The 15,968-nt window shown below is 41.9% G+C and overlaps 1 pseudogene; it reads right to left on the reverse strand.

The window, feature by feature from the left end:
• Nucleotides 1–2,780: 2,780 nt before the first annotated feature.
• LOC131235186 (PI-PLC X domain-containing protein At5g67130-like) lies at nucleotides 2,781–12,920 on the reverse strand (annotated as a pseudogene).
• Nucleotides 12,921–15,968: the final 3,048 nt, after the last annotated feature.

The following is a 15,968-nucleotide window of genomic DNA, read 5'->3' on the forward strand; positions in this document are numbered from 1 at the left end:
GTTGTCCATTCATCACGTATGTTTTTTTTTTCTGTGCTTTTTCATGCTTGGGATCTTGATGTAGGCCGCTGGTGGCCTGATATTTTAGCTTGTTTGTTTTTAAAAAAATGAAATTCTTTACAATTAATAAATTGCAATACCAAAAATATTAGCATGTATCCACCCGACCGAGCCCGCTTGGGTAGGGCATGGGTTAGGGATGGGTTGAGCATCCCCAACCCAAGGTTGGGTTGGGTTAGGAACCTTGGGTTGGATTAGGGTTGAGCACCAACCCGACCCTACCCAACCCTCTCGACTTTCAGCCCTAGCTCGAGTTGGCCTAAGCTACTAACCAAACTGAGCCAAATTAGTCAAGACAACTTGAGGCCCGAGCTAAGCCAAGCAAAGTTTGAGCTGAGTTAAGTTGCTAGCCAAACGGAGTCAAGCTTGGCACGGCTCGAATTGGATCGGCTTGGTATCAGCTCTATATCTACATGGTGCCAAATGCAATCGAGAATTTTGATTCACATAAATTCAATGGTAATTGTGATTTAAATTTCAATTCATACCTAATATAAGTGACCAAATGGCCACTTCTTTCCAACCTCACATAAATGATAAATATCATATAAGCTTTTCTTATCTGCACATGTACCCACGTGTTGAGATGTGCAACTCTACACTTGCGTGGAATTAACGAACCTTTAAAAGGAGAATAATTTTGAACTTGTAATTTTGTGATTATATAAGAACACAATGGCCAATTGTTAGATGTGGGCAGGACCCGAATTGACTCGGTGGATCTGACTTGATCGAATTGGTCGGATCCGACTCAACCCGAACTGAATGCCAGGGTTGGGTTTAAATCGAGTAGGCCCACCTGGATTCGAATCCCGATCAAGTTGAGTTTGGGTTACACAGTAACTTAATCCGACTTGATTCGAAATTCGATCTGGTCGAATCTGATCCGATCCGAAACCCGACTCAAACCAAAATCGGGTACTATATATTAAACTCTCTCTTTTTCTTTTTCTTTTTACCTTTACCATTTTACCTACCCTACCCCCGCTGGTGTTGCACTGAAGCCGATCAGAATCCAGGCCAGCCAGTAGCCCAACACCCAATCTTTATCGTTCATCGTTGTCCATTCATCACATATGTTAATTTTTATTTTTATTTTTAGTTTTTAGTTTTTTTTTTTTTCTGTGCTTTTTCGTGCTCGGGATCTTGATGCAGGCCGCTGGTGGCCTGCCCTAACTCAAGACCTTCGGTCCAGGTCACTGGCGACCCGGCCGAGATCAGGACCTCTATCATGGCCCACCTTGGCTTTAGACGGACATGAATTAGCTACTGAAATGGGCCCCATTATGATGTATGTGTTGTGTCCACACCATCCGCCCTGGCTCGACCTGGTGACGCTGGTGGGCCGCCCTGGCTCAACCTTGCTAGTGCACCGCCTGGCTTGACCTCGCGAGACTGCTGGTGGTCCGCCCTAACCCTACCCTAAGTCCTAACCCTAAACCCTAACCCTCATCTTAACCCTAAATCCTAACCTACCTAACCCTAAACCCTAAATCTTAGCCCAAATCTTAACCCTAAACCTTAAACCCTTAACCCTAACCCTAACACTAACCCTAATCCCTAAACTCTTAACCCTAACCCTAACACTAACACTAACACTAATCCCTAAACCCTTAACCCTAACCCCAACACTAACCCTAAACTCTATTTTTGATTATTGTTAATGCGACCCAACCCAACATTAAAATTTAAAATGAGTCAATGCCCCATTGACCAGATCCGAATCGTAGCCAACTTGAGCCGACTCGGTTTCTTTGAACGAGTTGGACTCGGTTCAGGTCAGCCCATCCAAGACTCGGCTCAGATTGAGTCAGGCCTGCTGGACTCGGTCCCGAGTCAGATCCAGTTCGGATCAGGGAGTTAGCAAAAACCGGATCAAGTCGAGTTGGACCTAACTCGGTCTAAATCGACTCGACGCCCACCTCTACGGAGGGGAAATTCGTCCTTACATGAATATATTTTTATCTTTTCTTCGTAATCCTATTTTTCTATACAATAAGAATCCGGTTTTATATTTGTAAATAACATGCAATTGCGCAAATTCCCTGAGGTTTAATTACATAAATACCCTCCCATGAAGGCGTTACTTTTGAACTTCTTTCCTTCGGGAATTGACCATTTTACCCAACCCAGTTCGTCCACTGCACAAATCATTCGACCTCACCACCACGCATTTCATATGGTTACCTCACGTTAATGTCCGCGTGCAATCCGCAAATCCTAGTCGTCTAATGTTCTCCATTGAACCCTTGTTAGGCGCCCGGAATTAGGCAACAGAAACAATTAAAGTGCTTCAATGGGTGTGATTTTTTAGCTACAGTGTACAATCATGAATTGGATGGTCCAGATTTGGTATTCATTCAAATCTACGCGAATAATAGCAGCCTTCAACACGCATTACGCACCCATATTTAGCCCACTGCCCATGCACCTACTCATCAATTAATCAATCCAGACCATTCAAGAGATTCCCATCTTTGGAGGGACCACTTCTCAAAATTTACCATACCTCATGGATGGGTCAATTTCGAAAATAATAACAAGACTACCCTAATTATCATATTTATACAAAATTGATGGCCTGTTAATAATGATAAAACAAGTAGGCAACATGTCAAACGGTTAGGATGGGCCATAGATAATCCACGAAGTGTCCCATCTACATAATGGTCTACAATGCGCAAGCATGCTTTTTTCTTGCGTCCAGTGAATTTCAACACTAAGAAAACCCAATGTTCTTGAAATACTTAAAAAATGAGTGTATATATAAAATCTAAGTTATTACCTAAACACCCAAACGAATAACCCCAAAACAAAGGGATAGACAAATATAGCATTTTGATTATTGCATTTCAATCAACTGAATGCATAAAAGAAATGGGTTAGCAATCTCATAACAAGTTACTCATAACAACAACAGCATGGCTATTGACAATGTCCTCGGCAACCAAGACCACCATGTAAAGGGCTTATTAGTCGAGGCTGCACCGGCCTCATGTGCTACTGCCCCTGTGGGAGATGTACTAGGGATTGGACTCACCACCGGGATATCACACGTGCCAAAAGTGGCATTTGCCTGCAAAAACGGGTCCGATAAATGGGTTAAAGGGCCACTATACATTTGCTGTACATGTTCTCAAAACATACATTAAGTGACAGTAATCAAACACCCACATTGAAGTGCAAGGCATTCATGTGATTTGTTCGTTTTGCCTATGTCACTGGCACGTGATGCCCCATGGATCCACATGGTGCGATGATTGGAACCATTCATCATCTAGGCACTATTTTGAAAGGCATGTGGTCCATAATCACTCTGCATGGAGGGCACTGATCATTGGTTTATGGAATTGAATGTGATTCACTAAAATTTTTCTTTTCAATAATTCACATTCAGCTAACAACATTGGTCGTCAGAATCATCTCCTCAATGTAAGTTTCTTATTCTGGACCGGGTTAGGTAGCCAGAACATCCATGGTTCTGATAATTGGACCATCTTTACATGCAGTTCCCACTGGGATGCCGCATGCTGGTTATCTTGAGTTGCGACATGGGCAAAACAAACTTTTCTATAACTGTCAAGTGAGAGATAGGATGGTTGTCATCTGGTGGTGTCCACAAGAAACAGCCATATGATCAAGATCAGACTGCTGAAAATGGCTCACAAGTAGTTCATTAGGGGCATTCCACACTGAATTTACAAGTTAAATATTTCGCTAGAATCTTATTACTGTTCAATCTTGTGTGGTCAGTGGTGGAATGTAGGCCCTGCTTGAAACACCATTACATGGGACATAGGTGCTGAATGCCTGCACTAAACTGCAGTTTGAGACCAACTTTAAAAGCCATCCAACTGATCCGACATTCATCACAATGGCTCTCGCTCTTAAGTGCGGTCCACTTCCCATCACATGAGAATCCTAGCTGGAAGGTTAAGGGAAGTATGTTGCACTTGATCCTGCCAACTCTTGGAAGGTCAAAGCTACTGGCACTGACTTCCATTACCATCCAAACAATATGATTCAGAAATAACACAATCTCGCTGGTGCTGCTTGGGATGGACATAGCATATATCATGGATGAATTGTGTACTTTCAGAAAGTAAAGTCACATTTCCAGACACCTTCAGTATTAACAAACCTTGCAATAGGCAATGCTGCTGCACCCGCAAACTAAATTTCCATTTGTCATGTCTATAACTTGTGGGGCTCCCCCTCCATCGCTTCTCTGCAACACAAGATCCACATAAAAATAGGCACATGTACTAAAGAATTTAATAATAATAATAACAATAAAAAAAACAAAACAAAACAAAAATCCATGAACAAATACCTAAATGCATATAAAAGAAACACAATTCTTTATCATGCTTTCATGTTTCCATTTCCATCCTTAATGAAAGTAAGATCTCATGCATTACCTTGTAGAAATCGACAGCAATGAAGTTGGGCCATCGTTTGCCTGCTGCTTCATGACATGTACTAGTCATGCTAGTAAGTGGAGCCGAGTTGTCCTTGCAAGCTGTTGCTAAATCAGGATTTTCCGGGAAATAGTTCTCTAAAACATGGGAGATGATTCTGCACAATTAGGACAAGAACCCGCCTTCATCCCACTGTCACCATCTCCAGTTTCGGCCCAATCACCAAAACCAATAAAAAGAGAATCAGCAATAGCTTCACATGTTTCTACTCCTATGCATCAGAAATTCAAATTGGACAATGCTTCCTATTTTGATGTATTTTATATCAATTTCATTTTATCTCCAAAAGAAAATTGATTCAAGGAGAAAAAACAGAAATTTTATATTTTTACTGAATTTCATTAACAGTGCAGACCTCCTCATGAGGCCGCATTCGCCAACCTGCGGAGAGCATTAGAGCGTGCATCAAGCGGTCCACACTAATAAATAGCCAGGCCCAAAAATCACGCCAGTTCACTCGTCAGGTGGAACACACATTTAAAAAGAACAATGAACATTTTTAAAGAATTACCAGGAGTCCACATTCAACTAAAGCACGTGGCCTGCCCAATGAGTGTACAAGCCTGATTCTCAGGCCATGTCATCTACCCGGCAGGGCCCATGTTATGCATGGCTCTAACATCAGGGATGGATGCATGTGGGCTTAGCAAAGCATGTACTAAATTTCTACAGCAAAAAATCATCTGTCTATCTATGATAATTCCACTGCAAGATCTGCATGATATACATTTATGAAAGGAGAGAAAACAGGGCTTACATTGGTTTTCTACAACGTATCTCCACTCATAGGCAATGCCTTCCGAAGCCTCCTTGGCTGATTTTGAGGTGAAGACCAACAAACGCTGGTTCTTACTAATCATATCATCGATGATGGGCCAATCCTGCCCACTTTTAGGCATCCCTGATACCGGAAACCAAAATTTCCCAAGGCCAGCAGCGTTGAATACGTTAGTTAGGCCTTGAGGGGATGTGACATAATCTTCTATGAAGATTGTGATGATCTCCGAAGGGTTGGCATCAAGGAACACTTGAATTTCTTTCAGCACGTTAATAGCAGGTTGCTGTTAATCAGATAGGTTAATCAGAATTCAATCATTTCATTAGATTTATATAAAAGGAATCTGCTGCGACTTACGAATGCTGTGAAATTGTAGCATTGGCCTCCAAAGGAGTGGCACAACCAAATGTCATTGTTGAAGTCATACATGTCAAGCATCAACCCTCTAACACCATTCTGCAATGATACAGAATATAAGTAGCAGCAACTAAAAAAAATAACAGTATCTTTTTTTCGTTCCCTTTTTTCTTTTTGCAAAAAATAATACTATATTTGTTAAGAGGGACATCTTGTTCATGAACATTATACAGTAGCGAGCATATAAATCATATCTTCTATTTAATTGGTATACAAACACATTTGTCTGAACTGCTCGACCAATGTTCAACTCCTTCATGGGCCATTTCCAAAAATTTCACTGACTGAATGATCCAACTGTTTGATTGCTGCACCCTTTTTTTTAGGGGCAGTAGATTCTAATTTCTGCCGATCATCTAGACAGCCCATAATGAAAAGATAATGTTGCGACTTCTAGGCTGTGGGAACAATTAAGAGGCGGTCCATTAAATGGATAGTCTGGATCAACCAGCACGCACAAATTGGAGGGTAGACATGTGGACACAGGAACCATAACAAATGGAAAGGGACTAAAACATGCTACTATCTTCCAAAAGAAAACACATATTAGCAACGGGCATGAGAAGACCTCACACAACAACTAGTTGGTCCATAGTGTCCAATGAGCTCATAATTATCAACAGGCATAAAACATCCAACTTAACCACCTGATGAATTGATTAGTTTTGATCTTTACATGACATATTCTTCCTAGTGGAGCAACCTTTCAATGGGTTAGATGTCGCATACACATGACACATAGGCAATTGTGCAGTCGATGGATGATAACACTATCATCCTATTAGTTGGGTGTCAATGCAACTAGTTGGACAATAAAATATTCATCCAACTAGAGCATAATAGCATTGTCTCATGTATGAATGACATCCAATTCATCTAAAAGGTTGGGGCCACCATGAAGATGGTCTGCCAAAAAAATAGGCCAGTGGCTCAGAGTTCAGAGCAAGGCGTGCCATAGAGGCTGTTACGGTAATGTGGGCAACCATTACATGTTATGGGATTGTAACGGTCATTACGAAACAAAATGACCCATTACAGAGACAATATAGGTTTTTATCCCAAAAAAAAAAAAAGAAGCTTTGTAACAGTCATCACTGCCCATATCATAATGGTAACAGTGGTGGCCATTACAATTACAGATACCTTAATTCAGTGGTGCTACCTTTTTTCTATGGTTTAGCCCACATGATGAGTGGACCAACTTAATTTTTGGAAGAGTTGCTCCTTAAGGTGGGGTCAATCCTTTTGGACAGGTAAGATGCAGTGCAGTCATAGGTTCTCCACCCCCCCCCCCCCCAAAAAAAAAAAAAATTGAAAAAATGTTTTGCTTATTTAAAAGTCGATTTCCTTTAAAAAGAGAAGATATAATGGAAAATGTTTTTGCTTACTTTAAAAGTCAATTTGCTTTATAAAAAGAAGATATCAATGAACTTCTTTGATGCAATTACACTTATGCACTAGCTGAACCATAATTCATCTTCCAACCAGTTGCATGTGAGAGTACTCCTCTTTAAACAGTTTAATAGCTAGTTACCAAAACTAATACCTCAGCCATAAAATGTTGGTATTTCAGCTGTTATAACTTGGTATCTCAGCCTGTTATCCACAATAGACCTGATATGTCCTTATAATGCTGACATAAAAACAATGGATAGAGCAGGTGAAACAAGTATATGGTAGAGCCATCCTCCACAGTAAACAGGGCAGGGTGCAATAGCAATTGGACACAATTCATCTTGTGGCAACTGCCGGATGGAAAATCACATTCTTTGAATCATCTGAGCAGTTGAATCATTCTAAAGCAAGGTCGAAACGAAACATGGTTGACATACAGTGCAGAAAAATTGCAGAAGTGATGGCTAGGATTATGCGACAGGTAAGTTACAATGGTCCATCAAGGATAATTGATAGAGCCAAGTAGATGGACAGTTCCAGTTGCCATGTTAACCCTGCCATGAGTACTGTGGGGAAACAGAACTGCCAGATTCCAGGGCCACCAGCTCAACCAAACCATTTCCCTTGCAAACAAGATTAGTCCGTAACAAATGATGTGGGGCCCCGCCTGCACTCATTTTTTGGCAGATGGAGTGGGTGGACACAACATCTTATCCCATCTAGATGCACACATTGCAGGCATGCATGCATATATTAAACTCTAAGCAACCATGTGCAATATGAGCTTGAATTGACATTTTATCCAAATTTATCTTTTGAAAACGACTAAAAAGCTTGTATTTTAGAAAGTTTCTTCTCACAGGAACCTTTTCCAGCTTTTTTCTTTCAAAAGAAGAACCTTTTTCAGCTTTTTAGGTGGACAGCAAGATGGAAGATGGTGAGATTACATCATTGACAACTAGCCCTGGATCTTATTTTGAAACGTTTGCTAAGCCAACACGCATGAAAAGCCATGCCCATCCACATACAAACACGCATCCTACCATATCCGAGTGCTGTCAGGCGGGCCACACTGTTTAGATCTTGATAAGTCAGTCCATTTCACTCCTCAGATGGACCACACCGTACAAAACAAATGGACAGCCAAGACATTTTTATTTTCTAGCAATGCATTTGAGGAGTGAAATGGCCTATAATTAGACCAGAAGATCACATGAACCCTCTTCATTCAATTTATTTATTCTTGATAGGCAGGCCCACTTCTATACCTGCTCAAGGAAGTAGGTAACTGAATAAATCATACATTTCCCACGCATTAATGTGGTGCATTTGTGCCAATGTGGTGGTGCATTTATGACCTGAAATTCATTCTAGTCGGTCATCAGGTCGGCCACTAGTGTACATTGGATGTGCATTTATGAACTGAAATTCATGCTAGTCGGTCATCAGGTCAGCCACTAGTGTACATTGGATGTGGACCTTTTGTCATTATAGAACATGTTGTGGCCCAACCAATGTCCAGACCAACCTGCTTTGCAGGCCATAGCACATACAGGGTGGGTCTGACCAGAGTGACAGCCTAGATCTCCCAGAAACATGGCAAGTGTAGGGACTCGGATCCAGAGTCGCCATGTATTTCTCAATGTTTATCTAGCTGTTAAACAACACAAGACAACAACAACCACGACGTAAAACAAAAGCAGGATAACAGAGAAAACAATAAAGAAAACATAAGAAAAAGAAAAAGAAGAAGACACCAATACGTACTTGACCCGTTTGGAAAAAGACTGAATTAACCTTTTCCATGTAGAGAAGGGTGTTTGAGTCTTTCACACCGCGTTATGACCACAAAAGTGGAGTTATATAATACTCAGGCCGCATATGATGCTTGATATGCTGGCACTCATAAATTGCACACATGCAATATATCATCTCAAATAAAACCAATCAGATTGTACAAACCACAGTTGCGAAGTAACAATTCCAAGAATCAAATTGGTTGAAAAATCCTAACCTCTAACTCATGATATTTTTATTTTTAACTGCCCAATAAATGCCCACCAATATGATATCCTCATATGATCAAATAAGCCTAACGTTGTTGGTTCATGATGCATCGGCACTGGAAACCATAATTTGGACGGTCTAAATTTACTAATTGTATGCCGCTAGTGCAATTTCTAAGTAGTTTCTGCGTGTCTATGTATCATCTGTTAAACTCCACCAATATCAAAGTTACTTTTCTAACGAAAAAAAAAAAAGATAAGAAAACAAGACAGAAAGGATGGGAGACCGGTTCATCGCTTGGTGACCCTCGTGGAATGATATTATTCAACAATGCCTACAGATTGGGCCGACCTGTGAATGGCATCCAACTTTGTCCACATCGGTCGCCCCACCATGAAATTTAGGGCCACCGCTTCGGTGGAGTCCCGGATCCACGTAGGTGGGTGGATCACTGACTGTGGGGCCTACCATGATGTATGTACCTTACTTCCACGCTGTCCATCTATTTTGACAGCTCATTCTATAGCATGATCCCAAGAAATAAAGACGATCCAAATATTAGGTGGACTATTGAAAGCTAATTCCATGGCAAGAAGAACCAAATATTAGTGATCGGCTATTCAACCTTAAAAACATCTTGGGTTCTACTGAAATGTTTATTTTCCATCCAACCAGTTGATAAGGTTATAAAGACCTCGATGAAGGAACTACACAAATATCAGCTTGATCCAAAACATTTGTGGCCCGCAGCAAGTTTTTTATGATCAATCACCACTTTTTTCCCATGGTGTAGTATACCTGAGATTTGGATCTGATCCATTTTTTGGATTATGCTATTGAATGACATGTCAAAATAGATGGAAGGCGTGGATGTAAGGTACATAAATCACAGTAGGCACCACAGTCACAGATCCCACCAACGCCGGCGTGGATTCGGGGATCCTCTGAAGCCGCGCCGAAATTTGAATGCTCCAAAAATAAAGTGGAGCCAACCGTCACACGGGCACCGCGTGAATGTGGAGGTTCTTTTAGGAGATTTTGCGTGCTATAGACCCAATGTACCACCCACATTTTTAACCTTAAGCATCATGGTAGACTATGGTCATACCGATGAACTTACAAAGAGGAAAATACCCCCTGCTTTCTTCAACTACTTTATATAATAGGGAGGAGTATTTTCATCAAAAAATCAACATCCGTCCGTACCCTAACCATGGCCTTTGGTCAGATAAGTTTCCGGGTGGCGATTAAAAAAATGGCATTGTGACTCGTCTACCGTGGTATTTTTTTCTTAGGTGGTTTTCGATTGTCGGATATGCCTAATTTTTGGGGGAGCGGATTGCCAGTGACACCGGCATAGATATAACTCTGTGCCCGGTGCTGTGTAGGGTCCATAGAGATGTCTTGATAAATCAATTCCGTCCATCTTTTATGAAAGACCACAATAGTACCCGGTGATAAAAATTAGACAGATCCAAAACTCAGGTGGGCAACATCACCAATACAGTCGGAACAGCAACGTCCACCGTTGAAACCTTCTTGGAGCTGACCATGATGTTTATATGACATCCAAGCCGTTCATAGAATTATTACCACTCAGATGAACTGTAGGAACAAATATCATCCTGACCCAAAACTTCTGTCACTGCCAGGCGTTCAATCCCCACTGTTTCGTGTGGTATGGCCCACATGAGTTTTGGATCTGCCTGATTTTTAGAATCCTGTTCTACTGTGGTCTTTCAAAACAGATGGACGGAGTTGATCTGTCACGGACATCTCTACGGGACCCACACAGCTCCGGGTATAGCGATATCTCTATGCCCGGGGTAGCCGTCAATCGGCTCCCGAGTTCGGATAGGTTATTCATGCGCATGGACACACATCAACCGGTCTACAAGGATGGAGGATTCAATCCTAACCACACAGATGGATGCGCATGATAATGCATCTGCAGTTGCCAAATCCTCAGATCCCTCATGCACTAACCTGGTAGAAATGTTCAAAGATCCGGGCCGTTGATCAGGTTGGCCGCACAATAAATGTACCCGAGCCCAAAATCAATCTGCCCCACTCATCAGTTGGGCCACACATATCAGTTGCATGTGGACTACCGACCATTATTTCCCATCACTACTATTTGTGTGGCCCTGATGTAGGCCCGGATATGGCGCACGCTTGCTCAGATGATAGTGTGGCGCATCTGTGCACGCAAACCAGACATGCGGACAAAGCCTGCGAGGTTGTCCCTGAAAATTTCTATCGGGAGGTATCATACGATCCTCGATCGAGTTGCAGGGCATACTCGGGTTTTCGGCTGCCATAAGCGGGCCCATGGCTCAATAATCCAGACCCTTGACCTGTTGTGTCCCACTGCGGATGTAACATGTCCCCAAAGTCAGAAGATCCTGGCACCCAACCATGAGGGCATTTTAGCTGAATTTGAACCGTTGCTGTATTTTCCTTTCTTAACCGTTCAATATAATCCACAAATTAAAAGGACGTGATTATCTAATCCACGAGATTTCATGGTCGTCGGCCATCCATAATAGAATGCACGTTCAGATCAAAGGTTGGGGAGTGGGACCCGCATCTTAAAAACTGCAGTACGAATCAAGAGTGGGTAGGAGCGAGGTCATAGAAATAAAAAGAAGGCAAGACAACGCACAGATGGAAGCGATCCGCGCGAAGAGAGATGAAGAAGCCGTATCAGCAGCATAAGCGCGTCCCACCAATAAGGTGGGTACCACCACCAAGGACACACGTGCCCAAAAACTTCCACACGTTTTCGTTCAAAATATATGGGAATCATCTTTTATCAAACCGTCTGTACCATACGAGTAGACCGGCGTGGATTTTGTTAGGGAATTCACCATGACCCTCACCTAATGAATGAATGCCCAGGATCCCTCACATGTGTAGAAGTTAACACGTGCTAGACTTAAACTCATCTCAGTTTTAGGGGCATTTCCGCAGAGAGAGAGAGAGAGAGAGAGAGAGAGAGAGAGGACATACATTAAGCTGCTTGGTGATGGAATCTTGCTGGTTCGTCGGTGCAACAAGGAGGCCTCCGCCCACGCCCGATTTCGCTCCGAATAGCGCAAAGGAATTGTGCGTTGTAAGCCATGAATACCGGTTGAAAGGAAGCCCTTTCACCTAAAAATTATATAAATATAATTAAAACAAAAAAATCTCGTAAATAAATAGCGATATTTCTCAGCCATTCGATCAACCTTAGATGTCGGAATCAACGGCTGGATCCGAGTACACCTCGGGCGGACATTGCCATTTGCCACGCACGTCTCGCAATGTAATCCAGCGTCGCAGTTACTGTCCATTACGCAGGTAGATCCGACCTGGAAAGGGGCAGAAAGAAACGCGTGAGACAGAAGCAGATCCGAGAAGGAAAAAAAACCAAGGTGATGTGAGTGGATTTGAACAGAGGAAGAATGGAATGCGGACCGGGCGAGATTCGACGGTTGAAATCAAAAGATGAGCTGCGATTAGAAGAGATACTGCGATTGCGAGGTTTTGGAAAGGAGAAATGGAGGGATTCTTCATCTCTCTTCCTGCTCTCCGATTTCTTTTTTAGTTTCGAGAGAGAGCGATGGAGGGAAGGAGGGAGAGAGGGAGGGTGTCTATCTTTCTGCAGGGTTTTGGGTTTTGTGGTTTGGAATGGAAGGGGAGGGTTTGGCTTTTGTTGCAGGAAGAAGCAACGGAGCCGTCTTACCCACTGTACGGCGTTTTCTTCGAAACGGAACGGCTGAAGAGAGGTAAAATGGAAAGGAGTTGGTGTATTGACGGAGTAGGATGATTCATACGCATGCGCTCAGCTATTATACAACTTGGGAATAAATAAATCTCAAATCAAACCGTCCAAATCGTGGGACCCAGTTTGGATAGATTTTCATACGAAAATCATACCGGTTGGAAATTAGCAATTGATGGACATTTATTTGTTGATTTTGACAGTTGAATATTTTCATTTTAACTGTCCTTAGATGTATATAAAATGGACGGATATCAGCTCATTGATCCCCCAACTGGAGTGCATTATTTTGTTAACGACCCATATAATTCGTACTATTACTTTATGCATGAGTACAAACAATGGTACTCTCACAGAGTAACAATAAGTTTCCGCCTGGAGAGAGAGAGACAGACAGAGAGCCAGAGAGACGTAATAACTGTGTTTTCTTGTGCTTCGCCACGCGTTATTATATCGGGTAGACTAGACTTGGGGCGGATCTAGTCAAGTCGGGACAACTCGGTCAGGTCGTGACGGTGGGGCCCACCTTGATGTATGTCCTGTATATCCACGCCGTCCATCCGTTTTTCCAGCCTAAATATCGTTTGTCCGAAACTGAAGCAGATCTAAATCTCAGGTGAATAACAACACAGGAAACATTGGTGATTAAACGCATGCCATTAAAAAATTCTTACGGCCCGCCGTAATTTTTATTTTTCATCTCACCCGTTCTTTTACGGTCAAACGTATATATATGAAAGGAAAATACAAATATAAACTTGATCCATAAAAAGTTTTTAATAGTCCATCACCAGTGCTTCGTGAAGTGTGGTACACTAAGATTTATTTCTTTTTCAGTTTTGGACCCGCATATTAAAATGAGGCTGAAATAATGTATAGACGGCCAAGATTTACAACGTGGCCCAGCAGTCTCGACCTGAAAGAATACGGCTAGATTCCTGTGCTTTCAGGTTTCGCAACGATGGTGACTCCTCAACCAACGTTTGGCAAAGCTTCACGGCAATCCAGACCGCCCAAACTTACTCAACCGTGGATGAGTAAAACCGAAAAAAAAACTCCCTAAATAGATAACGGTGGCTATCTGATTTATTCCCATGAGGGGAAATTAAAAGGGGACCGTGAGAAATGTCTGAGAAACCCAGCGTATAGTTAGCTGGGCCATCTATGATTATCTCATATCTCATGGATAGGACCGATCCACTTACTCGGTTGGTCGTGCTGGAAAAAAAAAGACTGTTAGGAAGCTGATAGTCAAAGGCCAATATTCAGCCTATATTCACGGGCCATGGTTTGTCCGACCTGATCGGTGGATGAGATCCAAACATGTGTGCTAAGTTTTAGTATGTACCTCTATTCAACTCTTCAATCTCCTTTTCTACTAACGAATTTGTTAAAAATAAAATAAGAAGAATATCCTTATACTAAGAAAATAATAATAATAATAATAATAATAAGAATAATGTAGAAAATAACTTGGTATGTACTGTAGTACGCTTCTTAAAATCGGATGCAGATTGGTACTACTCCCACCCGGAGATGGTTAAAGACAAACAATCTTGTCGGGGTTCTATGAGACGGCTGTGATGTATACGTTTTATCCATGCAGGCCATCCATTTGACTAATCATATTAGGGCATGATCCTAAAAGAAGACTACGGGAATAAGTGGGGATTGAAACCCTATGATTAGAAACTTCTTGGCCGCAACACAAGTTTTGGATCAAAGCTAATATTTATATTTTTCCTTCCATAAGGTCTATGTGACCTTAAGAATAGGTTGGATGGAGTTCAATCCCCACTACTTCTTATGTTGTGGTCCACTTGAGTCTTCGATTTGCCTTAGTTTTAAGCTTATAAGCTGAAATGATTTATCAAAATAGATGGATGGCATGGATAAAATATATACATCATGATAGGCCTCAAATGATGTATAAATCGTTTTAGACCCGTGCCCAAAATGATTTAAAAGGAAGAAAAAATGAAGTTGAAATATTTCCACTATCTCCATCCTCTCTTATTGAAGGAAATTAATTATGTAGTTAATTAAAATGCATAAATCCCAATTCAGTTTAGTAATTGAAAAATGTTTTATGTACACACCAAGTGCATCACTAAAGCGCCACAATGCGTCCAAGCAACCCTACAACACACTCGCCGCACATGGTGTTTAACACCTTGTTAGACCATGTAATGTTCTGGGAAAAATCCGTACAAAGACCTGAGTGCAACCTCGGGCAGAACCATCCAAGGACCACACCCGATTATATAATTTAGATGAAATTTAATTAAATACTAAATAATTAGTGGGATAAGCTTGGGCTACCGTTCTCACAAATAGGAAGGCCTAGAATCATGAGTACCACTGGCCCAACGCCATTCAAAGACCCAGGAGAAATCCCGTGGGCCTGTCCGTTTCAGGAGTACACTGAAACTTCGTAAAGGACCTAGACCGTACATTAGGGGTCCACTGACCTTGAAATTATAGGACGATGTCCGTCCTACTAGGCTTGACAAGCCTAGATAGTATCTAGAAACGCCCAACTTGAGTCGAGAGTTAAGTGCATGAGAAATGCAAATATCCTAAGAAAATGTGTTGAAACTTAAGTGAATTGGGTCATCTGCTGTTATATAAAATTAAGGATTTCGGACCGTTAGTTTTTTACCAAACTTTACACATAGAGAAAAGAAAATTTCGTGCACACGTCCGTATAACCGTGGCCCCGATTGAATACGTATGACCATTGATCTGACACAGGCTCTCCACGGTCGATCCAGCTTATCTGATCGCACCGAAATCGTGTCCTAGCGTTGATCCATTGTCAAGGAGCCTACCCCATGACATAGATGAGCCATAGGACTCCCTAAGAGCCCTGTTCATTGGAAATAGCCGCCCACAGGGTATAAATATAGTATAAAGTGGCCCTGGGGTCATTTGCACACTGTCTGGGACTATAAATAGCCCCCGAGTCACCCCCTCTCCCAAATACGAATTTTATAAATCCTAGAGAGAGAGAGAAGAGAAAAGAGAAAAATAGAGAGGAAGAGAGTTTGGAAAATCGCTGTAA

Source organism: Magnolia sinica, chromosome 19 (assembly GCF_029962835.1).
Source record: "Magnolia sinica isolate HGM2019 chromosome 19, MsV1, whole genome shotgun sequence".
In the NCBI taxonomy this organism is placed as follows: domain Eukaryota; kingdom Viridiplantae; phylum Streptophyta; class Magnoliopsida; order Magnoliales; family Magnoliaceae; genus Magnolia; species Magnolia sinica.